General features: G+C 38.9%; 1 long non-coding RNA gene across 2 annotated transcripts in view; it reads right to left on the bottom strand.

Moving 5' to 3' along the window:
• Positions 1-24,302, bottom strand: part of LOC105605507 (uncharacterized) — a 187,430-nt gene extending 163,128 nt beyond the window's left edge. For both annotated transcript variants that reach the window (XR_009598893.1, XR_009598892.1), the window contains exon 1: positions 24,176-24,302. This is a non-coding gene — a long non-coding RNA (uncharacterized LOC105605507). The remainder of the gene's footprint in view (positions 1-24,175) is intronic.
• Positions 24,303-26,608: the final 2,306 nt, after the last annotated feature.

Genomic DNA, 26,608 nt, shown 5'->3' with positions numbered 1-26,608 from the left:
TACAGAGAAGCCTGGCAGGCTGCAGTCCATGGGGTCACAAAGAGTCAGACATGACTGAAGCGACTTAGTATACACTTATCTTTCATAGCTCGATCAAAAAATTAAATAAACATTCAAAGTTAAAAAAAAATTAAAAATATTTTAAAAACTAAGATCATGTCATGAAGCCCCAATACTTCATGGCAAGAAAAGGGTGAAAGGTGAAAGTAGTGACAGATTTCTTCTTTGTGGGCTCTAAAATAACTGCAGGTGGAACTGCTGTCATGAAATCAGAAGACGTTTGCTTCTTGGCAGGAAAGCTATGACAAACCTAAACAGTGTGTTGAAAAGCAGACATTACTCTGCTGACAAGGTCCGTATGGTCAAAGCTACACTCTTCCCAGTGGTCACATATGGTTATGAGAGCTGGACCGTAAAGAAGGCAGAGTGCTGAAGAACTGATGCCTTCAAACTGTGGTGCTGGAAAAGACTCCTTAGAGTCCTCTGGACAGCAAGGAGATCAAACCAGTTAATCTTAAGGGAAATCAACCCTGAATATTCACTGTAAGGACAAATGCTGAAGCTGAAGTTTCAGTATTTTGGTCATCTGATATGAATAGCTAACTCACTGGAAGTCACTGATGCTGGGAAAGATTGAGGGAGGAAGGAGAAGGCGGCATCAGAAGATGAGACGGCTGGATGGTATCACTGATGCAATGGACATGAACTTGGGCAAACTTCAGGAGATGATGAGGGACAGGGAAGCCTGGCATGCTGCAGTCCATGGGGTTGCAAAGAGTCAGACATGACTGGGTGACTGAACAACCACCATAGAGGTCACCTGGAAAATACTGGTTCAAAGAGTAACACAGATCTTCAAAATGTTGGCATGTTTCATTAAATAATATTTTAAAAATCACATTCATTAAAATCTCATCTTATGTCATCAAAAAGTCTTCTAATATTGGGAAGCTATAAAGTTCACACAGGTGGATACAAGTTTACAAAAATTCTAAATTTTGTTTGAAAGCTCAAATTTAAGATGGATAACAAATAGTAATGGTATGGACCTAACAGAAGCAGAAGATATTAAGAAGAGGTGGCAAGAATACACAGAAGAATTGTACAAAAGAGATCTTCATGACCCAGATAATCATGATGATGTGATCACTAATCTAGAGCCAGACATCTTGGAATGTGAAGTCAAGTGGGCCTTAGAAAGCATCGCTACGAACAAAGCTAGTGGAGGTGATGGAATTCCAGTTGAGCTGTTTCAAATTCTGAAAGATGATGCTGTGAAAGTGCTGCACTCAATATTCCAGCAAATTTGGAAAACTCAGCAGTGGCCACAGGACTGGCAAAGGTCAGTTTTCATTCCAATCCCAAAGAAAGGCAATGCAAAAGAATGCTCAAACTATCGCACAATTGCACTCATCTCACACGCTAATAAAGTGATGCTCAAAATTCTCCAAGCCAGGCTTCAGCAATATGTGAACTGTGAACTCCCAGATGTTCAAGCTGGATTTAGAAAAGGCAGAGGAACCAGAGATCAAATTGCCAACATCTGCTGGATCACGGAAAAAGCAAGAGAGTTCCAGAAAAACATCTATTTCTGCTTTATTGACTATGCCAAAGCCTTTGACTGTGTGGATCACAATAAACTGTGGAAAATTCTGAAAGAGATGGGAATACCAGACCACCTAACCTGTCTCTTGAGAAATCTGTATGCAGGCCAGGAAGCAACAGTTAGAACTGGACATGGAACAATAGACTGGTTCCAAATAGGAAAAGGAGGACGTCAAGGCTGTATACTGTCACCCTGCTTATTTAACTTCTAGGCAGAGTACATCATGAGAAACGCTGGACTGGAAGAAACACAAGCTGGAATCAAGATTGCCAGGAGAAATATCAATAACCTCAGATATGCAGATGACACCACCCTTATGGCAGAAAGTGAAGAGGAGCTAAAAAGCCTCTTGATGAAAGTGAAAGAGAAGAGCGAAAAAGTTGGCTTAAAGCTCAACATTCAGAAAACGAAGATCATGGCATCCGGTCCGATCACTTCATGGGAAATAGATGGGGAAACAGTAGAACAGTGTCAGACTTTATTTTGAGGGGCTCCAAAATCACTGCAGATGGTGACTGCAGCCATGAAATTAAAAGACATTTACTCCTTGGAAGAAAAGTTATGACCAACCTACATAGCATATTCAAAAGCAGAGACATTACTTTGCCGACTAAGGTCCGTCTAGTCAAGGCTATGGTTTTTCCTGTGGTCATGTATGGATGTGAGAGTTGGACTGTGAAGAAGGCTGAGCACAAAAGAATTGATGCTTTTGAACTGTGGTGTTAGAGAAGACTCTTGAGAGTCCCTTGGACTGCAAGGAGATCCAACCAGTCCATTCTGAAGGAGATCAACCCTGGGATTTCTTTGGAAGGAATGATGCTAAAGCTGAAACTCCAGTACTTTGGCCACCTCATGCGAAGAGCTGACTCATTGGAAAAGACTCTGATGCTGGGAGGGATTGAGGGCAGGAGGAGAAGGGGATGACAGAGGATGAGATGGCTGGATGGCATCACAGACTCGATGGACTGAGTCTGAGTGAACTCCGGAAGATGGTGATGGACAGGGAGGCCTGGCGTGCTGCGATTCATGGGGTCGCAAAGAGTCGGACACGACTGAGCAACTGAACTGAACTGAACATGTAGTATCAGTTGTTTTCCTTGAAGGAATAAACTTACTTCATTTATTTAGGAAAAATATATATGCCTAATACCCAAATATGAAAGAAAACTCATAGTTCTGACAACCTCTTGTCTTTTAAACGGTACATTTAAGCCATTTAAATCTAATGGAATTAATAATATATGAAGGCATAAGTCACCTTTCTTGTTTTTCTTCTGTTATCTTAGCTTTCTATTTCTCTGTTTTCTTTTACCTGCCTCTCCATGGGTTACTTGAACTTTTTTTTTTAGAAATCTGATTTATCTCTTGTGTTTTTTTAGTATGTTTCTTTATATAACTTTTGAGTGGTTATGCCATATTATATATACATTACTTATCACAGTCAATACTGTCAACACTTTACTAGCTCAAGTGTAGAAATCAACCTTCCTTTATGTTCCTTCATCCTCCCCCACTTATAATTATCTTAAATATTTCCTTTAAATACATTTTAGATACAACAACAAAGCATGATCCATTAAAGCAAAAATTGCTAAGTTGGACTTAAATTAAATAGCACTACTCTGTGAAAGTGGCTCAGCAGTAAAGCATCCACCAGCAATGCAGGAGACACAGAAGGCACAGGTTTGATCCCTAAGTCTGGAAGATACCCTGGAGAAGGAAATGGCAACCCACTCTAGTATTCTTGCAGGAAAATCCCATGGACACAGGAGCTTGGTGGGCTACATACAGTCCATGGGGTTGCAAAGAGTTGGAGACGACTGACATGACTGAGCATACACACATTCACTTTGTGAAAGAGTACAAAGAGGATGGAAAAACAAGGCAGATTTGGAGAAGATATTGTAAAACATATATGAGATAAGGGACTTGTGCTCAAATAAATAAAGACCTCTAAAAACTCAATGATAAAGTAAGAAACTCAGTCAAGAAAATAAACAAAACATATGAATAGTTACCTCACCAAATAACATACACAGATGACAAATAAGGATATGAAAAGATGCTCAACATCATAGGTCACAAGAGAAAGTGAAAGTCACTTAGTCGTGTCCACCTCTTCGGGACCCCATGGACTATATAGTCCATGGAATTCTCTAGGCCAGAATAGTAGAGTGAGTAGCCTTTCCCTTCTCCAGGGTATCTTCCCAACCCAGGGATCAAACCCAGGTCTCCCACAATGCAGGTGGATTCTTTACCAACTGAGCCACAGGGAAGCCCAAGAATACTGGAGTGAGTAGCCTGTCCCTTCTCCAGAGGATCTTCCCAACCCAGGAATCAAACTGGGGTCTCATGCATTGCAGGCAGATTCTTTACCAAATGAGCTATGAGTGTAGGTCATAAGAGAATTACAAGCTAAAACAATGAAACACCACTACATTAGAATGAATAATTAAAAAAAAAAAAAAAAGACACATGCTAGCCAAAACAGCAACAGAAACTCTCATTCACTGCTAGTGAGAATGCAAAACACAACACTCACTTTGAAAGATAATTTGGCAATTTATAACAAAATTAAACATACTCTTAACACACAATCCAGCAATTATGTTCCTTGGTATTTACCCAAAGGAGCTGAAAAGTTTTGTCTACACAACAATCTGTATATGACTGTTTATAGTAGCTCTATTCAAAAAGCTATGGACTTTAGTTAATAATAATAGATAAATCACCAAAATTTGAAAGCAACTAAGATGTTCTTCAGATGGTGAATGGTAAGTAAACGATGGTATGTCCAGACAATGCAATATTCTTCAATGTTAAAAAACAAAGTGAGCTATCAAGCTATAAAAAGACAGGAAGGAACCTTAAAGGCATATTGTTAAGTGAAAGAAGACAGTCTGAAAAGGCCATATACTGTATAATCCTGACTACATGACATGGAAAAGGGAAGGCAAATCTACAGAGACAGTAAAAGGATCAGTGCTTGTGAGGGGTTGGGAGGGAGGGGTGCACAGGAGAAGGAGGGATGAATAGAAGGAGCGCGGGGAAACGATTCTCTATGATACTGTAGTGCTGGATACATGACATAATGCATTTATCAAAACCCATAGAGCTGTACAACACAAAGAGTGAACTTTAACGTAAACTATGGACTATAGTTTATAAAATATATGAATAATGATTCATTAGTTGGAACAAATAAACCACACTAATACAAGCTGAGCAAACATGCAATCTGTGTGACTGGAGTGAGGGCTAGTATCATAACACTATCCATAGTTTTCATAGGAACACTCTATACTATCTGCTTGCTGCTGCTGCTGCTAAGCCACTTCAGTCGTGTCCAACTCTGTGCGACCCCATAGATGGCAGCCCACCAGGCTCCCCCATCCCTGGGATTGTCCAAGCAAGAACACTGGAATGGGTTGCCATTTCCTTCTCCAATGCATGAAAGCGAAAAGTGAAAGTGAAGTTGCTCAGTCGTGTCCTACTCTTAGTGACCCCATGGACTGCAGCCCACTAGGCTCCTCCATCCATGAGATTCTCCAGACAGGAGTACTGCAGTGGGGTGCATTGCCTTCTCCAACTACCTGCTTGATTTTACTATAAATCTAAAACTGTTTATAAAGTAAAATCTATTAATCTTAAATGTTTTTAGTTTAAGAAAAAAGACAATTAAGTATCTAGTAGGGAGAAGGGGGGACAGGTTTTCTCCAGAATCATCCACAGCAATATTGAAAGGCCAGAGAAAAACAGAGCAAGTATAAAGTTCTGAGAAAAAGAAAGCATGAACTAAACTTATTATGCTCATTGCTATTTAAGTATAAACACAAAAGAAGTCATTGTCCAACTTTAAAAATACTCAGAAACAAAAACATCTATGAGAATTTTATGGAAGGAAAACACAAAACTATTTTTAGATGAAATTGACAGACAGCTACTAAAATTTATATGGAAATTAGAAGTCTAGAATAGTTAAAGTAATTTTTTAATAACAGTTTTAAATGTTCTGTTACTTCTTTTTTTTTTTTTGGTTGTGTTAGAGCCACGTGTTCCGGGAAACAAACTCACTCAGAAGGACAATGCAAATAGTGGAGTGCAGTTTATTATACCGGCGGTCCCAAGGCAGAGTCTCCTCTTAGTCAAGGACCCCGACCAACGTTTGTGAAAATCTTTTATACCCCACGTGAACATGTCCGAACCCACCACCCCAATTTCCTTGAGACTTACATAAAACAAAGGAAGGGTAAGTACAATCACAATAACCCCATTATTCAAGTGTTATCAAGTGTTAGGTGTTCAAACAGTTAATAATCTTAATAATCAAAAGCCTGCGGTTACACTCCAATAGATACAGAAAGAATTTATGACCTGTCCGGAGGCAGGGGTGATTAGAGCATATTTTCTCTTAGGCGATGAGTAACCTGGATGTGATCTTCAAGATTCCCCTATCCAGAGGGGGTCTTATCCTTCTATTGTAGTTTCCATAGGCACTAAGCACAGAGTCCAAAGTCCACTGGAGAGGTGGCCGAGGATGATCAGCATGAACAGGCCTAAGATGGGGTCCAGGCCCTATGAATTCCTTCTTCAGTTGCACTGGGTCTTCTTTGCTGTATATGGGTTTTTGCTAGTTGCAGAGAGTGGGGGCTATTCTCTAGTTGAGGTGCACAGGCTTCTCACTGAGGTGACTTCTCTTGTGGAGCACAGGCTCTAGGGGCATAGGCTTAGTTGCTAAACAGCATGTGGGATCTTACCAGAACAGGGATCAAACCCATGTCCCCTGCACTGGCAGGCAGACTTTTATCCACTGTATTACCACCAGGGAAGTCCCTAGGCAATTTTCTTAGAAAAGAAAAAAGTTGGAAGGACATAAAGTACTTGATGTCAGGAGTTAATAAAAAAGCTACAGTAATCAAGAGCATCGCATTGCTTGCTTGCTTGCTTGATCGATCAGCTGTGTCCAACTCTTTGCAATCCTTTGGACTGTACCCCGCCAAGCTCCTGTCCATGGGATGCTCCAGGCACAAATACTGCAGTGGGTAGCCACTCCCTTCTCCAGGGGATCTTCCTGATTCAGGGATCAAAGCTGTGGTCTCTTGTGTCTCCTGTATCGCTAGCAGATTCTTTACCCACAGAGTCACTTCTTGGTATCTTTTAGTATTAGTAAGAGGGAAAATACAAAGATCAATGGAACAAAATGAAACAGAACCAGAGCAACAAATATGCAACAAACTGGTTCTGACAAAGGTATCAAATAAATTCAATAAGAAAAGGGAAATCTTTTTAAGCAATAATTCTAGAATAGCTGAATATCCATATGTAAGAATAATAAGCATTGACCTTAACCTAATGCCAAATGCAAAAATTAAGTTGAAATAGATCAAAGACCTAAACATAAATTAAAAGTATAAAACTTCTAGAAGAAAACACTGAATATTTTCCCCACCTTGACATTATGTAAGTATTTTTTAGGTAAAACACAAAAAGAATAAACCATTAAAACAATTATAAAATGAATTTCATTTAAAAAATTGATTTTTAAATGACATCCTTTAAGAAAACCAAAAGGCACACCAGAAAATGAAAGAAAATATTCACAATACATATATCTGACAAAAGACTTCTATCTGGAAAATATAAAGAAACTTTCTACCTCACTATTAAGACAGACAATCAAATAAAAAATGGACAAAAAATTAGGACATTTCACCAAATAAATAGATTTTAAATAACACATGAAAAGATACTTAACATCATAATCACTAGGGAAATGTAAATTAAAATGACAAGACACTACTATGCACTTATTAGAATGGCTTTAAGAAAAAAACATGAAGTGCCAGTGAGGATGGAAACTCTCATATATTTCAGATAGAAATCTAAAATAGTAAAGTTTTTTTTTTAGAAAACTGTCAGTCTCTTATAAGGATAAATATACTCTTACTACATAACCCATAATCTTACTTGTAGGTATTTCCCAAAGATAAAAATAAAAATATATCTCTATACCAAAAATAGTATCCAAATACTCATTGAGGCATAAACTGAAGACACCAAAAAGTTCTTTGGCAAGTGAATGAATAAACAAAACATACTGCAATAAAACTATGGCACTGTCAATTTTAAATTATTTGGAAATGATATCTAAATTGAAAAAAAGAATTAAGAAAACAATTCCATTCACCATTGCAATGAAAAGAATAAAATATTTAAGAATATATCTACCTAAAGAAACTAAAGACCTATATATAGAAAACAATAAAACACTGGTGAAAGAAATCAAAGAGGACACTAATAGATGGAGAAATATACCATGTTCACGGATTGGAAGAATCAATATAGTGAAAATGAGTATACTACCCAAAGCAATCTACAGATTCAATGCAATCCCTATCAAGCTACCAGTGGTATTTTTCACAGAGCTAGAACAAATAATTTCACAATTTGTATAGAAATACAAAAAACCTCGAATAGCCAAAGCAATCTTGAGAAAGAAGAATGGACCTGGAGGAATCAACCTGCCTGACTTCAGGCTCTACTACAAAGCCACAGTCATCAGGACAGTATGGTACTGGCACAAAGACAGAAATATAGATCAATGGAACAAAATAGAAAGCCCAGAGATAAATCCACACACCTATGGACACCTTATCTTCGACAAAGGAGGCAAGAATATACAATGGATTAAAGACAGTCTCTTTAACAAGTGGTGCTGGGAAAACTGGTCAACCACTTGTAAAAAAATGAAACTAGAACACTTTCTAACACCACACGCAAAAATAAACTCAAAATGGATTAAAGATCTAAACGTAAGACCAGAAACTATACAACTCCTAGAGGAGAACATAGGCAAAACACTCTCCGACATAAATCACAGCAGGATCCTCTATGACCCACCTCCCAGAATATTGGAAATAAAAGCAAAAATAAACAAATGGGACCTAATTAAGCTTAAAAGCTTCTGCACAACAAAGGAAACTATAAGCAAGGTGAAAAGACTGCCTTCAGAATGGGAGAAAATAATAGCAAGTGAAGCAACGGACAAACAACTAATCTCAAAAATATACAAGCAACTTATGCAGCTCAACTCCAGAAAAATAAACGACCCAATCAAAAAATGGGCCAAAGAACTAAATAGACATTTCTCCAAAGAAGACATACAGATGGCTAACAAACACATGAAAAAATGCTCAACATCACTCATTATCAGAGAAATGCAAATCAAAACTACAATGAGGTACCATTTCACACCAGTCAGAATGGCTGAGATCCAAAAGTCTACAAGCAATAAATGCTGGAGAGGGTGTGGAGAAAAGAGAACTCTCTTACACTCTTGGTGGGAATGCAAACTAGTACAGCCACTATGGAGAACAGTGTGGAGATTCCTTAAAAAACTGCAAATAGAACTGCCCTATGACCCAGCAATTCCACTGCTGGGCATACACACCGAGGAAACTAGAATTGAAAGAGACACGTGTACCCCAATGTTCATCGCAGCACTGTTTATAAGAGCCAGGACATGGAAGCAACCTAGATGTCCATCAGCAGATGAATGGATAAGAAAGCAGTGGTACATATACACAATGGAGTATTACTCAGCCATCAAAAAGAATACATTTGAATCAATTCTAATCAGGTGGATGAAACTGGAGCCAATTATACAGAGTGAAGTAAGCCAGAAAGGAAAACACCAATACAGTTTACTAACACATATATATGGAATTTAGAAAGATGTTAACAATAACCCTGTATGCGAGACAGCAAAAGAGACGCAGACGTACAGAACAGACTTTTTGACTCTGTGGGAGAGGGAGAGGGCAGGATGATTTGGGAGAATAGCATTGAAACATGTATAATATCATATAAGAAACAAATCGCCAGTCTAGGTTCGATGCAGGATACAGGATGCTTGGGGCTGGTACACTGGGATAACCCAGAGGGATGGTATGGAGAGGGAGGTGGGAGGGGGGTTCAGGAGTGGGAACTTATGTACACCCATGGCAGATTCATGTTGATGTATGCAAAACCTATACAGTATTGTAAAGTAAAAAAAAAAATAATAATAATAATTTAAAAATAAAAAAAATAAAAAATAAAAATAAATTGAAAAAAGACAAATAAACTTGAAGAAAATATTTGCATTTTATCCCTTTAAACATATAAATAATTACTTGAAATTGCAGCCAAAAATAACCAAAAGCCCAATAAACAAATGGGAAGAAAAGAAACAACTACTTGCAAAACAAAAAAACTATAAAAATGACACTTAAATGAGAAAAAGTTCAAACCCCCCAAATTTTTATATCCAAATTTAAAAAACACTGGGATGTCATTCCTCACCAAATTGGCAGTATTTTTAAAATTTGAAAATTGGGAAATCTGAATAAGAACAATGGGCTGTATCAATATCAATCCTTGTTTTGTTTCCTCAAGTTTTGCAAAATGTTACAATTGGTAAAAACTGGGTAAACGATACATGGGTTCTCTCTTTATTATTTCTTACAACTATATGTGAATTTACAACTATTCCAAAATAACCACGCCATTGTATATGATAGTGAAAGGACTGAAAAAAGTTTAATTAAGAGATCCTTGGTTGAATATGGTAAACACATATAAAGGAAAAGTAAGAAGCCACTGCAAATAGAAGCATGTATGCATATCTAATGTATGAATATATATGTACTTATAACCATGTTCATTTTTAAATGCAAAAAATATAAACAGCATGTTTGATAAGATCCTACATTTGCTTAAAACAAATACAAACATACATGCACATTCATGTATATATTATGTATAAGGAAAACGCATTCAATTGGTGAAGCTGTGAGGACATAGGCACTCTCGCATATGGCCGGTACAAATGCAAACTGTACAATCATTTTGGAAGGATATTTGGCAATACTTAAAAGAGCAAAGCAATTAATAACTCTTATACGAGTATCTACCCTATAGATACATCTTCAACAATATAAAAATTTATATACACAAATGTATTCATTGTAGCCTTGTTAGCAGTTGGAAAACACTAGAAAGAATCTGAATGCCTATACATAAGAGATTAGCTAAATAAACTATACTTCATGCAATCAATGAAGTATATGGCAATATAACTAGCAGGTAGAGAACCAGCCTACCAATGCAGGAGATGTGGGTTTGATCCCTGGCTTGGAAAGATCCCCTGGAGGAGGGCATGGCCACCCACTCCAGTATTCTTGCCTGGAGAATCCCATGGACAGAAGAGACTGGAGGCTACAGTCCATATGGTCACAAAAGAGTGGGACACTAAATAACCAGCTCCAAGCAGGATCCCACACGACAGACCCCTCCCCCATATACTCCTACTGTAGCTCCTCTTTGAAGTACCCAAATAACAGTACCTCATGCATATTTCTGGAGAAGGCAATGGCACCCCACTCCAGTAGTCTTGCCTGGAAAATCCCATGGGTGGCAGAGCCTGGTAGGCTGCAATCGATGGGGTCACTAACAGTCGGACACAGCTGAGCGACTTCACTTTCACTTTTCACTTTCATGCATTGGAGAAGGAAATGGCAGCTCACTCCAGTACTCTTGCCTGGAGAATCCCAGGGATGGGGGAGCCTGGTTGGCTTCCATCTATGGGATCGCACAGAGTCGGACACGACTGAAGCAACTTAGAGGCAGCAGCAGCAGCATGCATATTTCCTGAGTTTTTCAGATGCTAAATACCACCACCAAATGGAAGAAAATTAACTACTTGATTATGCAGATATGGAGCCTAAGGACTGGTAATGTTGACATAAACCAAAGAATTGTGCAGGAGCTGATCGCAAACCCTGGAACGTCCCTCCCTCACCCTGCCTTTAAAAATGCTTTGCTGAAACCCTTGGGGAGTTAGGTGTTTTTTGAGCAAAAGCCACACATATCTCCCTGCTTGGCCCTGAAATACACTTTTCTCTGCTCCAAACTGGACGTTTTGGTTTCTTTGGCCTCACTGTGCACCTCCTTCAGTAACAACAACAAAACTGAAAATATACAAAGTATTTTCTCAAACCATAATATAATTCAACTAGAAATTAATAACAGAAAGATGACAGGAAACTCCTTAAAGAAGTTAAAGTTTAAAGACAATTACATTTTTCATCCTCAGAAGTTAAATCTTTCTTATATTTTTCATAATTCAACATTTTTAGTCATTCTTCTACATTCACAACAACTGTTTTATGCTCAAAATTATCCAAACTATGCTTTAACAGTACATAAACTGAGAACTTCCAGATGTTCAAGCTGGATTCAGAAAAGGCAGAGGAACCAGAGATCAAATTGCCAACATCCATTGGTTCATGGAAAAGGCAAGAGAGCTCCAGAAAAACATTTACTTCTGCTTTGTTGACTAGGCCAAAGCCTTTGATTGTGTGGATCACAACAAACTGTGGAAAATTCTTAAAGAGATGGGAACACCAGACCAGCTGAACTGCCTCCTGAAAAACCTGCATGCAGGTCAAGAAGCAACAATTAGAACCAGACAGAGAACAGACTGGTTCCAATCTGTGAAAGGAGTAAGTCAAGGCTGTATATTATCACCTTGCTTATTGAAATTATATGCAGAGTACATCATGAGAAATGCCGGGCTGGAAGAAGCACAAGCTGGAATCAAGATTGCCGGGAGAAATATCAATAACCTCAGATATGCAGATGACATCACCATTATGGCAGAAAGTGAAAAACTAAAGAGCCTCTTGATGAAGGTGAAAGAGGAGAGTGAAAAAGCTGGCTTAAAACTCAACATTCATACACCCGTGGTGGATTCATGTCAATGTATGGCAAAACCAATACAGTATTGTAAAGTAAAATAAAGTAAAAAAAAAAAAAAAAAAAGATTAAAGGGCAAAAACAAAAAAAACTCAACATTCAAAAAACGAAGATCATGGCATCCAGTCCCATCACTTCATGGAAAATAGATGGGGAAACAATGGAAACAGTGAGAGAATATTTTTGGGGGGGCTCCAAAATCACTGCAGATGGTGACTGCAGCCATGAAATTAAAAGACACTTACTCCTTGGATGAAAAGTTATGACCAACCTAGACAGCATATTAAAAAGCAGAGATATTACTTTTCCAACAAAGGTCTGTCTAGTCAAAGCTATGGTTTTTCCAATAGTCATGTATGGATGTGAGAGTTGGACCATAAAGAAAGTTGACTGCCGAAGAATTGATGCTTTTGAACTGTGGTGTTGGAGAAGATTCTTGAGAGTCCCTTGGACTGCAAGGAGATCAAGCAAGTCAATCCTAAAGGAAATCAACCCCGAATATTCATCAGGACAGATGCTGAAGCTCCATTACTTTGGCCACCTGATGTGCAGAGCCAATTCGTTAGAAAAGACCCTGATGCTGAGAAAGACTGAAGGCAGGAGGAGAAGGGGAAGACAGAGGATGAGATGGTTGGATGGCATCACCGACTCAATGGACATGAGTTTGAGAAAGCACCAGGAGATGGTGAAGGACAGGTATGGCAGGTGTGCTGCAGTCTATCGTGTCACAAAGAGTCAGACAAGACTGAGTGACTGAACAACAGTAACAGAAAGCCATTAATTCTGTCATCTATGTCATTTCAGAGTCAGCTTCAACTGATATTTTCCTCATATAGGTATTTTCCAGATCTATGCCAGCCTGACATTGTTTTTTAAATCTACTTTATTCACTTTTCAAAGTGAAACTTTTTGTTACCTTACCATTCTTTCCCAACATATTGGTAGTTAAAAACTACTGCCATAAGATAGTTATACAGCCCAATTAAAAAATGTGCAGAAGAGCCAAATAACATTTTTTCAAAGAAGACATAGAGACAGCCAACAGGTACATGAAAAGATGCTCAATATCATTAATCACCAGGGAAATGCCAATTAAACCACAATGACTATTATTAAAAAGATAAGAAATAAGCAGTGAGGATGTGGAGAAAAGGGAACTCTTATGTACTGTTGGTAGGAATGTAAACTGGTACAGCCACTATGGAAAACAGTATGGACATTACTCAGAAATTAAAAACAGAACTACCTTATGATCCACCAAGTTCACATCTGGGTATTTATCCAAAGAAATCCTCATCCCAATTCCCAAGAAGGGCAGTACAAATGAATGTTCAAACTACCAGACAATTGCACTCATCTCCAATGCTGGTGAGGTTATACTCAAAATCCTGCATGACAGGACATGTGAACCAAGAACTTCCAGATGTACAAGCTTGATTCAGAAAAGGCAGAGAAACCAGAGGTCAAACTGCCAACATTCACTGGATCATAGAGAAAGCAAGGGAATTCCAGAAAAACATTTACTTATGTTTCATCGACTCTGCTAAAAGCTTTGACTGTGTGGATCATAATAAACTATAGGAAACTCTTAAAGAAATGGGAATACCAGACCATTTTACCTGTCTCCTGAGAAACCTGTATGCCAGTCAAGTAGCAGCAGTTAGAACCTTGTATGGAACAACTGACTGGTTCAGGATTAAGAAAGGAGTATAAGGCTGTTTACTGTCACACTGTTTATTTAACTTATATGCAGAGCACATCACGTGAAATGCTGGGCTGGAGGAGTCACAAGTTGGAAATCAAGACTGCCAGGAGAGAAAAAAAAAACAAAAAACAAAAAAAAAGATTGCTGAGAGAAATATCAACAACCTCAGATATGTGGATAATATCACTCTAATGGCAGAAAGTGAAGAGGAACTAAAGAGTCTCTTGATGAGGGTGAAGGAGGATAGTGAAAAAGCTGGCTTAAAACTAAATATTAAAAAAAAACTAAGGTCATGGCATCCAGCCCCATTATTTCATGACAAATGGAAGGGGAAAAGGGGGAAGCAGGGACAGATTTCCTCTTCTTGGGCTGTAAAATCACTGTGGATTGTGACTACAGCCATGAAATAAGATGACCATTGCTTCTTGGCAGGAAAGCTGTGACAAAGCTAGACAGTACATTAAAAAGTAGAGACATCAGTTTGCCAACAAAGGTCCACATAGTCAAGGCCTTTCCAGTAGTCACGTACGGTTGTGAGAGCTGCACCATAAAGAAGGCAGAGCACCAAAGACTTGATGCTTTTGAACTGTGGTGCTGGAGAAGACTCTTGAGAGTCCCTTGGACAGCAAGGAGATCAAACCAGTCCATCTTAAAGGAAATCAACCCTGAATGTTCATTGGAAGGATTGATGCTGAAGCTGAAGCTCCAGTACTCTAGCCATCTGATGGGAAGATCCAACTCATTTAAAAGGACCCTGATGCTGGGAAAGATTGAAGGCAGAAGGAAAAGACAAAGACAGAGGATGAGATAGTTGGATGGCATCACTGATGCAATGGACATGAAAACTCCAGGAGCAAACTCCAGGAGATGGTGAGGAAGAGGGAAGTCTGGCATGCTGCAGTCCATGGAGTCACGAGGAGTCAGACACGACTTGCCAACTGAACAACAATTTGAAGAAAATAAAAAAGCTAACTTGAAAAGACATTTGCTCTCCCATGATCACTGCTGCATCATCTACATAGTCAAGGTATGGAAACAACTTAAACGTCCACCAATAGATTAATGGATAAAGAAATTGTGGGATGTATGTGTATGTATGTGCGTGTGTGTGTGTGTGTGCTTGCTTGCTCAGTCATGTCCAACACTTTGTGACCTTATGGACTACAGCCCACCAATCTCCTCTGTCCATGGGATTTTCCCTGCAAGAATACTGAAATGGCTTGCCATTCCCCCCCACCCCCCACAAAAGAGATCTTCCCAACCCAGGGATCTTCCCAACCCAGGGATCAAACTTGTGTCTCCCACATCTCCTGCATTGGCAGATAGATTCATTATCACTGATCCACTGGGGAAGCCCATGCCTGCCAATGCAGGAGACAAGGTTTTGATCCCTGAATTGGGACAATCCGCTGGTGAAGGAAATGGCAACCCACTCCAGTATTCTTGCCTGGGAAATGCCATGGACAGAGGAGCCTGGCAGGCTATATATATAGTCCATGGAGTTGCAAGAGAGTCGGAAACAACTTAGCAACTAAACAACAACAATGTGTGTATATAATATATAAATACAATGGAATGTTAGCCATAAAAAATAATAAAATCTTGCCATTTTTGACAATACAGATGGACCTCAAGGGCATTATGTTAAGTGAAAGAAGTTAGACAAAGACAAAGGCTGTATGATCTCTTGTATGTGAAATCTTTTTTTTTTTTTTTTAATCGTAGATACAGGGAACAAACTGGTGGTTGCCAGAGGCAGGGATGGAGGGTGGGAGAAATGGGAAAAGAAACTAAGAGACCCGTAGACAGCATCAAGCATACCAACAAAATAAGAGATCCAAAAGAAAAAGAAGGAGAGAAAGGGATATCAAGAATATTTGAAGGAAAAAAAAAAAAAGTCAATGCTGACATACTCACTAAGAGACCAGACACATTCTCCAGCATCACATCTTTGAAAAATGTTCCCTGGGATGTGTCCAGCAAGGCCTGCAATTCTTGATTGAAATCCACACTTACTTCCTTGCTTTCTAAAACATCATGGATACTTTGCTTCTAAGACAGCATCCCTGACAAATTCTAAGGGAGGCATTGTAGAAGGGGACTATATGCATAGCATTTGGTGTTTCAGGCATATGCGTTTTTCTGCTGACTTTCCATGTGCCCTTTAAACATAATCAGGGATATAGATATATACATTCTAAACAACAACTATTTACTGAAAAGAAATATCACATGAGGTATAGTGTAACACAACCTGGAAATGTTCAAATCAAGTCATAATTCGCACTTCCAGATAGGTTACTATAAAATTTGAGAACACAAAACAAAACTGTTTTCCCCATCCATTTTAAGTACATCTACAGATACATCATAAAGCAAACAAAATCCCTGAGCTGCCAATATTTAACCATGACTATAGGTGGATCAGTCCCCAAATAAACTTCAAGTTTCTAATCTGTGAAATGGTTTACCAATTATTTAGAATTTTTAAGAGTTCCAATGACTTGGTGAGTAAAGTATATCGAGTGTAGCAAATATAAAATAAACAGAAGTAATAGATCTATTTTTATTAAAATGACAGAGAACCTTGAAGAAATATTCAGAATCCTGCAGGACTAAACAGGCTTCATATATAACTTGGGATCTGAAGTTGTAACCTCTCTCATCTCTATACAACTCAGGTGTTCATTATAAGTTTTAAGACATACAATTCAGAAGCACAAGCCACAAGACTTCTGTATTGTAAGATGGGCCCAGTCTGACTCCTCTCAATTTTCTAAGTGATCTCCAAGTATCGATTATCATTGTCTGCTTTGTATCTTCATCTTATCAATCTGTGAAAAGGTTTTAGATTTAGTCTGATTTAGTCTAATTAAAGCTGTTCTAATCCTTCAATATTCTTCACAGGTCCCCAAATTATATTTCTGTATGCTATTTTTTTATCCAAAATGCAGACCAAAACTAAGGAAACAATATTCTCTGTTCTTCATTCAGTTTTCAAATTCGAATAAAGGGTAATTATGAAAAAGGAGTGTTTGAAGAAACAATGCCCAATCTATATATCTTAAGAAATCTAATGAATCCGGAATAGAATAAACTCAAAGAGATCCACACTGAGCCATAGTACAATTAAAATGTTGAAAACCAAGAAAAAGAGAGAATCCTAAAATTAAGAAAGGTAACTCATCAACAGAAACCATGGAAGCCAGAGGCAATGGAATGGCATATTTTAATTGCTGGGAGGTAAAAGAGCTCTGAATCAATGAATCTATTTCTGATAAAACAATCTTTCAAAAAGAAAGGAAAGAGATTAACTTATGGCAAGACAGCATGAGGAGCTCGAGTGTCCTGTTCCCCACTGAAACTGATAAAAACTATTAAAAGAAAAAAAAAAAAAAGCAACCGTTTAAACCCTCTGGAAGTGGTTTTAAGAACAAACAACAAATGAAGAAATATCTATTCAAGAACATCTTTTAAAATTCACTAAGAAAAGTGAGCCTATGGTATCTGAACCAAGACTACTCTCTCCCTCCCTCCTTCTCCCATCCTAGCTCAGAGAGGAAGACTCTACTCAAGACTCCTGAATTCAAGGCAAAAAATTCTCTCTCCACCACCACCACCCCCAAGTCCCATTTAGAGGGCTTTCTTCTTTGGAAGTACAGGGCATTCGACTTTCCCATCCAGCTACCTAGCCTGTTGCTAGGGCTGAGTCCTGAACAATTGTGGTTTAGAGGTAGGGGTTCCTTTCTGCAACCTAACCCCCAGTGGCAGAATGAAAACTTTAACTGGATGTGATATATGGAGAATACTGGGGCCCTGAACATCCTTGCCCTGGGTTGTGAGGAGTAAACGGTAAACTGAGAGGACCTCTGGTTGCACTCTCCCCTCCACTAAGCACTCATCTAGCACAACAGAACTGTCACTCAGAAACTTGACATTGTCCCTACCCCCACCTCCAGAGACCAGACTCAAAGCTTTTGCTTGAGGGAAAAAGTAGACTTTAAAACAGATAGCTCCTATTCTCTTCTCAAAGGAACTGAACTGACTTCATTTGCAAGACCATGGAGAAAGTCAAGCCTAGAGGAGCACTGAAAAAACAGCAAGGTTGTAAAGAAAATCTATATGCAGATCAGGAGGCAACAGTGAGAACTGGACACGGAACAACAGACTGGTTCCAAATATGGAAAGGATTATGTCAAAGCTGTATATTGTCACCCTGCTTATTTAACTTATATGCAGAGTACATTATGAGAAACGCTGAGCTGGAAGAAGCACAAGCTGGAATCAAGATAGCTGGGAGAAATATCAATAACCTCAGATATGCAGATGACACCACCCTTATGGCAGAAAGTGAAGAAAAACTAAAGAGCCTCTTGATGAAAATGAAAAGTGGCTTAAAGCTCAACATTCAGAAAACTAAGATTATGGCATCTGGTCCCATCACTTCATGGCAAATAGATGGGGAAACAGAGGAAACAGTGACAGACTTTATTTTGGGGGGCTCCAAAATCACTGCAGATGATGATTGCAGCCATGAAATTAAAAGACGCTTGTTCCTTGGAAGAAAAGTTATGACCAAGCTAGATAGCATATTAAAAAATAGAGACATTACTTTGCCAACAAAGGTCCATCTAGTCAAAGCTATGGTTTTTCCAGTAGTCATGTATGGATGTGAGAGTTGGACTATGAAGAAAGCTGAGTGCCCAAGAATTGATGCTTTTGAACTGTGGTGTTGGAGAAGACTCTTGAGAGTCCCTTGGACTGCAAGAAGGTCCAACCAGTCCATCCTAGAGGAGATCAGTCCTGGGTGTTCATTGGAAGGACTGATATTGAAGCTGAAACTCCAATACTTTGGTCACCTGATGCAAAGAGCTGACTCATTGGAAAAGACCCCGATGCTGGGAAAGATTGAGGGCAGGAGGAGAAGGAGACGACAAAGGATGAGATGGTTGGATGGCATCACCAACTCAATGGACATGAGCTTGAGTAAACTCCAGGAGTTGGTGATGGACAGGGAGGCCTGGCATGCTACAGTCCATGGGGTCACAAAGAGTCAGACACAACTGAGCGACTGAACTGACTGACTGAACTGTAAAGAAAAGCAATTGGGAGAAGATTCAAAATATACGCCGAACTGTAGGTCAACGAGTTTGCAGGTAAGAAATCGGCAGTAAGGCTACTGGAAAGAACCCTCTTGGAGCCAGAACAAATATCAAACACTAACCTCTGCTAACTATTTCTTCAAAGGACTCACAATTTGATTGAATTAGTTTTCAGAGTAGTTTATGCCCTCGGGCATTATGGAAAACAAAGGATCAGTAAATGGAGCTTGGCTGCTGGCTGCTGGGTGTGGTCAGAGAAAGACAGCTCTAACAAAACTCATCCCAGGGTGATGGTGGGTATATTCAAATTGCACCTCCCTAAAGAACAACATCAGGGACCTAACCTTGTAGGAAAGGAAACTACAATGAGATACCATTTCACACCCTCTAGGATGGTGGGCTGCAGTCCATGGGGTCACTAAGAGTCAGACAGGAATGAGCGACTTCACTTTCACTTTTCACTTTCATGCTCTGGAGAAGGAAATGGCAACCCACTCCAGTGTTCTTGCCTGGAGAATCCCAGGGATGGGGAGCCTGATGGGCTGCCGTCTATGGGGTTGCACAGAGTCGGACACGACTGAAGCAGCCTAGTAGCAGTAGCAGCAGCAGCAGCAGCAGCAGCAGCAGCAGCAGCAGCAGCAGCAGCAGCAGCAGCAGCAGCAGCAGCAGCAGGATGGCCAGAATTGGATAAAGTCGATAATGATAAGTGCTGGTGAGAATGTAAACAAGTTAGAGCCCTCATACTGCTGAGTGTAAAATGGTGCAGCCACTTTGGAAAAAAGTCTAACAGTGTCTCAAACTATTAAACACAGAGTTGCTATATGATCCAGCAATAACTCTTAAGTATACACCTATAGAAATGGAAACATATTTCTATACAGAAACTTGTACATGAATGTTTTAGCAGAATCATTCTTGATCGCCTAAAGGTAGAAACAACCCAAATGTCCAGATGGATGAACAAAGGAAATGTAGTATATCCATTCTATGAATGGAAGTCATAAATGGGATATAAAGTACTGATACATGCTACAACATACATGAACTTTGAAGCAGTATGCTAAATGAAAGAAGGCAATCACAAAAGGCCATATGATTCTATTCATATGAAATATTCTAAACTGGAAATTTTACAGAGATAAAAGTAGATTAGTGGTTACCTAGGGCTGGGCAGGTGGGGTTCAAGGGGCAGTTCAGTTCAGTTCAGTTGCTCAGTCGTGTCTGACTCTTTGCAACCCCATGAACCACAGCACACCAGGCCTCCCTGTCTATCACCAACTTCCAGAGTCCACCCAAACCCATGTCCATTGAGTCTGTGATGCCATCCAACCATCTGGCTTATGGCTAAAGCATATGGACTTCCTCTTAGAGTGATGAAAATGTTGAAAGATTTGGTGATGGCTGCACATATACTAAAAACCTACTGAACTGTACACTTTAAATGGGTGGATTGTATGGTATGTGAATTATATTTCAATAAATCTATCAAAAGAGAACTGAAGGAGACATTAAGACATTCCCAGATAAACAAAAGCTGAGGAAGTTCACTGCTGACAGACATGCCCTATAAGAACTGACAAAGGGAGATCTTCAGAATAAAATGGAAGGATAATAGATGAACTCTAAACTATATGAAGAAATAAAGAACACAGGCAAAGGTAACTACAAGGGATTCCCAGGTGATTCAGTGGTAGAGAATCTGCCTGCCAATGCAGGAGACCCAAGAGACTCAGGTTTGATCCCCTGGGTCAGGTAGATCCCCTGGAGGAGGAAATAGCAACCCACTCCAGTATCCTTGCCTGGGAAATCCCATGGACAGAGGAATCTGGTGGGCTACAGTCCATGGGGTCACAAAGAGGTGGATACAACTGAGTGACTGAGCATGCATGCAGCAGCAGCAAAGGTAACTACATAGGTAAATATATAAGCTAGTATTATTGTATTTTTGGTTTGTAACCTCTCTTATTTTTTCTATATGATTTAAAAAGAAATGGACAGGATAATCCTAAAATTCATATGGAATTACAAGAAGCCCCGAATAGCCAAAACAATCTTGATAAAGAACAAAGTTGGAAGATTGACACTTCTCAATTTTAAAAATTAACACAATCAACAGTAATCAAAAGTATGGCAGTGGAATAAGGATAGGCACAGAGACAAATGAAATAAATTTGAAAGACCAGAATAAACCCATACACCTAAGCCAATGATTTCAACAAGTGTGCCAAGACCATTCAATGGGGGACAGTCTCTCCAATGTGTGGTGCTGGGACAACTGGCTATGCACATGTAAAAGAATAAAATTGGATCTCATATCATATATAAAAATAACCCAAAATGAATATATGACATAAATATAAGAGCTAAAACCATAGAACACTTAGAAAAATACATAAAGATAAATCTTCTTAGATTTATTTGGCAAAGAATTTAGCAAAGAATTCTTAGATTTGACACCAAAAGTACAAGCAAAAAAAGAAAAAAATAAAGAAAACTTAAAAAATCTGTATACCAAAGGACATTACCAAGAACCTGTAAAAAACATATACATAATGGGGGGAAATTTGCAAATTTCTAAATATTATATATATATATATATGATCAGATTACTATCCAGAATATGCAAAGAATTTATAGCTCAACAACAAAGACACTCAAATTAAAAATACACAAATGGCCAATAAGTGCATCAAGGTAGCCAAAATCATTGGTGATTAGGGAAATTTGAATCTAAACCACAATGATATAACACTCCAAACACACTAGAATGGTTGTAATTTTTAAATTTAAAAAAAAAAAAAGGAGATAACAAGTGTCAACAAGGAAGTGTGATAATTCTACATTTAACTTATAGAGAAACTGTCAAACTATTTTCCACAGTGGCTGCACCATTTTACATCCCAGCAGCAATGTATGAGAGTTCCAATTTCTTTACTTCCTTGCCAACACTTGTTTCCTGGTTTAATTTCTTTTTTAAAAAAACTGGATTCTGCCCTCAAATTTAGAAGAAATTTCAATTGGTCCCTGTTACTGCAGCCCAACACTTAAAATTCAACTTTTAAAAATTTCCCTTCAAAACGTATAAAAAATAACCCATGCTAGAAAAAAGTTCATTACATCACAGAAGTTTAAGAAATGCATGGGGAAAAGAATCACTTTTTTTTTTCTTAAATATTTATTTGACTGTACCTGGTCTTAGTTGCTGCAGGCAGGATCTAGTTCCCCCTACCAGGGATTGAACCAGGCCCCCCGCATTGGATGCACTGAGTCTTCTTAGTCATTGGACTACCAGGGAAGTCACAAGAATCAATTTAAAATAATGGTTATTTCTGAGGAGGAAGGAAGGGATGCAATCAGGGATGGGTACACAGAGCACTCCAACTATAATGGTAATGTTTAGTCTTTTATGTTTTGCTGGTGAGAAAAGAGGTTCACTGTGCTATTCTTTATATGTTTCTATATCTCTTAAGTATTTCATAACATATTATAGAAGGCCCCCCAAAAAGACAAAGAAAAAAAAGTTTATCCAACATTCCTTCATCACTCACTGCTGTTGCTGCTTAATCACTTCAGTCGTGTCTGCCTCTGTGCAACCTTATGGAATGTATAGCCCACTAGGCTCCTCTCTCCATGGAATTCTCCAGGCAAGAGTACTGGAGTGGGTAGCCTAGCCCTTCTCCAGGGGATTTTCCCGACCCAGGAATCGGGTCTCCTACATCGCATACAATTCTTTACTAGCTGAGCTACCAGGGAAGCCCTCATCACTCACCACCACCACCAAAAACATTAAATTATACTAGACAGTATTTTATAGCTTACATTCTTCACATAACAATCCATTATAGCATTCTCTAGATCAATAGAGGTAAATCTGTTTCCACAGTTACAAAATATCTCATAATATGAATGTCCCAAGATTTATTCAAACACTCTCCTACTGACGGATATACAGGTTGTTTCCAGTTGTCACACAAACAAAGCTACAAAGGCATCCTTGTTCATATATCCTTACACACTGGTACATTTATTTCTGTAGAATGGATTCTTAAAAGTCAGAATATTAAGTTCCAGTATTTAGTCAAGCAATATTCGTATTTTTTTATTTCCTTACATACTGTCAGATCATTTTTTTTAAAGGTTGCAGCAATTCATAGTCTTTCCAGCAAAGTATGAGCGAGATGTGGGCATTTCTTGAGGGAAATTTCTTTTAACCACATAAGCATTTAATAGATTAAATTCAGTTTTACTGTCTTCCCATATAGTAAACATGTAATGATATTATGCTTAACATAAATTTATTTTCACCAAGAGATCTGAACACAGGAAATTTAGCTCTTTTCTTACTTAGTGAGTAAACAAGCTAACAATTCACAATATAATGTAGCAACTCCCTGAAATATTATCTATACACACACACACACACACACACACACACACACACCCCTCGATCTCTAAGATGTTTCCTGGACAAATGTTAAGTATTATAAGACCAAAAGTCCTCATCTGAAGTATATATAAAGGGCATAGAAAAAAATTATTTTAATCGAGCCCACCATGAGTATATTACAAACTGATTGGTCTATCAAAACTAAGTTTGCACATGGAAAGGCACCCCTTAGGAATTAAGGACCCGCAGGCCCAACAGTTAAGCAGTTCCTGAAAGCGCCTTAGGGAGAGAGAATTTTGCGGCGGCATGGTGTCAATAAAAACCCATTCAAACAAGTTAAAAAAAAAAAAAAGGAAAACGACCCAGAATACCCACTAGGAGCTAGTTTCTGCAACCACCTATCCTCATCCGTGATAGTAAAGTGATTAAGGAGAGAGAAATTACTCTCCAATATTTTGAAGAGAGAGAAAAATGAAATGTAGACCGGCTCCTCCCCCACTCAGTCAGGCCATGCGATGCCGAAGTGTGTAACCTTACTAATGGTCACTTTTCAACTCGATGCGAGTTTCAGCACTCACCACAACACAAATAATCCGCTAGTTTCTGGACATTCCTTAGGAGACTCGTCCTTTGGCCGTCTTTTCACATAAAGTATGCCTGCAGCGCTTACACCCTATGCAAATGCCGCCATCTTAGGTTTTAGATGAGCCCTAGGGCGGTAGAAACCTGGGCTAGGCGTCACAGCCAAATAGGCCCCGCGCAGAACCGCCGTGCACTCCCAAAATGGCTCCCCCGGCAACGTGACCCAGCCGCCCTGCGGCCCCTCCCCCAGTGTTCCTGAGAGGTTGCGCTTCCTATTACAGCCTTTATCGCCGCTGAAATTACCTCCTTATTCCTCGTTTTCTTTTCCTTCACTTCTTTTTTCTTTTTCTATCCCAAATTTCTTTTACCTTTGTCCCGACCCCTTTCCACATTTCTACATATCTCTCGTTCTAGTCAACTTTCACCTCACACATGTGTGACATTTTTTAATACACTAATTTATCTTTCTGTTATTTTACCAAAGTATCACAAAATGATAAGGTAAACTGAGATCTGATTTTTTCGTATTTTATAGATGAGGAAAATAAGGCTCAGAAAGTGAAAGTGTTAGTCATTCAACGTCTATATTTATCAAAACGTTTATCTTTTTTGGTTCCTCTCCATGAGGGAAAATGTACTAGCTGGATGTAAGCCACCAACACATTTTTTAAAACCCAGACTGAAACTTGTTTGTAATGCATTACATGTGAATGGTGTGAAAGGTTAGTTGGGGAAGGTTTGTGCCGCACAGTTAAGGAAGAGACAATTTCGAGGTCTTAATTCCTTTCCAAAGGAATAGTTTCTACGTTCTAAAGTTATCTCTAACTTTCTACAAGAACCCAGCATAGAACACCTCATTCTATTCATATGCATCATTACTTTCTCTTTCTTTATGTTGCTATTATCATCCTCAAATAGGAGGTAATGGTAGAGAATTGAATAAACACCTGGGCCTTGATGTGTGGCCATTCTTATGTAAAATACAGCATACAGCAGCCAATTTGTGTTGTCAGTAATGTGTGTAGTGAGGTGAAAGGGTCTTAATTTAAGCTTAAAGTACATCCTTTCCTGAGGTTTAGCTATATTTGAGCACGATTTGGAAACTGGTCAGTAGACACCAGAAATCAATTGCAAGAGGAACTGCTGAACTCTTGAGAAACAAGTCACTTTAAGAGAGGATGGAGTCAGGCAGGCAACCTAGGATAAATGGAAGATCAATTCTGGGTATCGCAGAGAATCTGTGGCTTCAATTAACTTTTTTCCATCAAGTGGCATATCTCTTGGTTATACAACAAAATGTATTTATTTTAAGCTAGGTACACAACATCTCTCTGCAGTGATTTAATTATAAGTAGAAAGGTAATGAAGCCTATGACAGGTTTGCTCTGATGCTCTAGGGATGTTTTCTGTCTGGATTTTAAAGAAATACATATAAGTAATCAGCAGGACTCTTTATAGAACAATAGGCTTGTGAAGCTACTAGTCAATTTTTGATGGGGAAAAGATCGCTGGATGCACTGGTTTTATTTAGTGGTGTTTCAAACTGAAAGGTGCTGGACCCAGAGATCTAGGGGCAGAAAAGCCCTATTAATTCCAAGGTGGAAGCCAAGGTGAAAGCTTCATACCCCTGCCCCCACCCACTCACGTTATCCCCAGTTGGCCTGCCTTCATTCCAACCGGAGAAAAAAATGCCTCCAGAAAAATACCAGAGACAGAGTTTGGTTTATTCTTCAAGGCTGATCCTCTTAGCTTTCTGGATTCTACTGGTCCAGTCAATACCTGTTCCATTCTCTATGAGAGTCCAATTTTCCTCTTTCATAAGTAATTGTTCCAAAAGTAATAAACTGTCTCCTGCAAAGATATAAAATTCAAATAGGCAAAAGAAGGATTGGAGTTTTACCATTATCCAGCCATGTTTAGCAGGCACTTACTTACAAAGAGCTCTCAGTTGGAGAATTTACAAAAAAATTGCACAGACCTCTGGGTCTGTGATAACAATTGATAACAAGTTTCTGTTATCTTTGCATTCATAGTCTAAGACATATAAGTGAGTAATGGTTCTATAAGTGACAATCAAAATAATTGATGCATGCAAAAGTTAGACTCTGCATTTGATTTGAATACATTCATTTTGCAACATGAATTTGATGTGGCAAATGGGAGAGCAGATGTAAGTTTATTCATTCATTAATAAGAACTTACATGTAAAGACCAGACCACCTGAACTGCCTCCTGAGAAATCTGTATGCAGATCAAGAAGCAACAGTTAGAACTGGACATGGAACAACAGACTGGTTCCAAATCGGGAAAGGAGTACATCAAGGCTGTATATTGTCACCCTGTTTGTTTAACTTATGTGCAGAGTACATCATGAGAAATGCCAGGCTGGATGAAGCACAAGCTGGACTCGAGACTGCCAAAAGAAACAA

The sequence above is a fragment of the Ovis aries genome, chromosome X, assembly GCF_016772045.2.
Source record: "Ovis aries strain OAR_USU_Benz2616 breed Rambouillet chromosome X, ARS-UI_Ramb_v3.0, whole genome shotgun sequence".
In the NCBI taxonomy this organism is placed as follows: domain Eukaryota; kingdom Metazoa; phylum Chordata; class Mammalia; order Artiodactyla; family Bovidae; genus Ovis; species Ovis aries.
Note: the sequence above shows the minus strand (reverse complement) of the source record. Positions and strands in the feature narration are given on the sequence as shown.